Source organism: Orycteropus afer, unplaced genomic scaffold (assembly GCF_000298275.1).
Source record: "Orycteropus afer afer isolate SDZICR_OR568_19922 unplaced genomic scaffold, OryAfe1.0 scaffold00266, whole genome shotgun sequence".
In the NCBI taxonomy this organism is placed as follows: domain Eukaryota; kingdom Metazoa; phylum Chordata; class Mammalia; order Tubulidentata; family Orycteropodidae; genus Orycteropus; species Orycteropus afer.
Genome location: NW_006921853.1, coordinates 3012020 through 3013586, shown reverse-complemented (window position 1 = coordinate 3013586; position 1567 = coordinate 3012020).

Genomic DNA, 1567 nt, shown 5'->3' with positions numbered 1-1567 from the left:
GACTCTTTTTGACCATAACTAAACTAAACCCAATGGTTGCATTCTTGTGGGGAAGACAGATAAAAATTCTGTTAATGATGACAGAATGCTACTTAGAAAGTGAATTAAAATCAGTAAGTGGTTTAAGAATACCTGAGATGAGAACTCAAATCAAAAGCACAAGTAGATCTCACCTCACCCCATTGGAATGGTCATGATTTTTTTAAAAAAATGGAAAATAACAAATGTTGGTGAAGTTGTACAGAAACTAGACTTTTCATCCATTGCCGGAGGGAATGTCAAGTGGTGCAGCCCCTGTGGAAAACGATTTGTCAAATCCTCAAAAGCTGCACATATGACCCAGCCTTCCCAAACCTAGGTATATACCCAGAAGAAGTGAAGTCAGGAACACAAGCAAACCTGTCCACCAGTGTTCACTGCAACACTTCCCACAATATCCAAAAGGTGGAAACACCCAAAATGCCCATCAACAACTGAATTGACAACAAAATGAGAGAGATACATGCAATGGAATATTATCCTGCAGCCTGAAGAGAAAATAAAATTCTGGTGCATGCACAACATGGATGAACCTTGAAAAACTACGCTGAGCAAAATAAATCAGTGACAAAGGATAAATTCTGTATAATCTCTCTTACATGAAATAAAACAAATATATAGACACCAAAGATTAATAGTTACCAGGGGTACAAGGGGGAGAGAAAAGGGGAATTTTTGTTGGATGGGATCACTGAGTTTAAGTTAATGGTGACGGAATGCTTTGGATAAGGATAGCAATCATGGTGGTGCAACATGAAAAATGTAATAAATGTCATTGACCTGTGAATGTGGAAGTTGTTTTGGTGAGTATGTTTTCACCACAATGGAAAGAAAGAGAGGAAAAGAATAACTGGGTGTATGTATGGTATTTTAGATGCAGGAATATGCCAAGGCCGTCCCCTCTCCCATCACACCACTCCCACATCCCACAGCTTGCAAGCCTGGGTAGTTCTCTCGCCCCTGACAGATGCCTCCGCGCGGAGCGGCCACCCCTGGGCCAGTGTTTGACCAGCTGAGCTGACTTAGAAGGGTAAGGACGACGTCTTCACCACTAACTAGCCATGTGATGCTGAGCAAGTTGTTCTCTGAGCCTCGGTTTTCCTTCTTTGAGGAATGGGGAGCTCTGGACTAAACCCTTTGACACTTTGGGTGCTATTGTTGTCCTCCCTTCACAGATGAAGAAAAGGAGACTCAGATTGAGCCCAAGATCCACCAACTGGGAGCCGGTAAGGTCTGTTGGCAGAGGGAAATGAGTGAATGACCGGCCTCTCCACAGGGCCAGTGCTGCCCTCTAGGGGACATCTTGGGAATTCTGGGGATCTGTGGGGTGTTTTTGAAAAAGAAAGGGCAGGACAGTTCCTTAAGTAAAGTGTTGTCCCCCATCCTGCATGATCTTTGACTGTCCCACTAGACATTCATGAAAGTAAAAAACTTACTGATAATTACCTGAACCTAATCTCATTCCAAGGAGCTGTGGTGGCATAGTGCCTAAGGCATTTGACTGCTAACCAGAAGGCTGGCAGTTCAA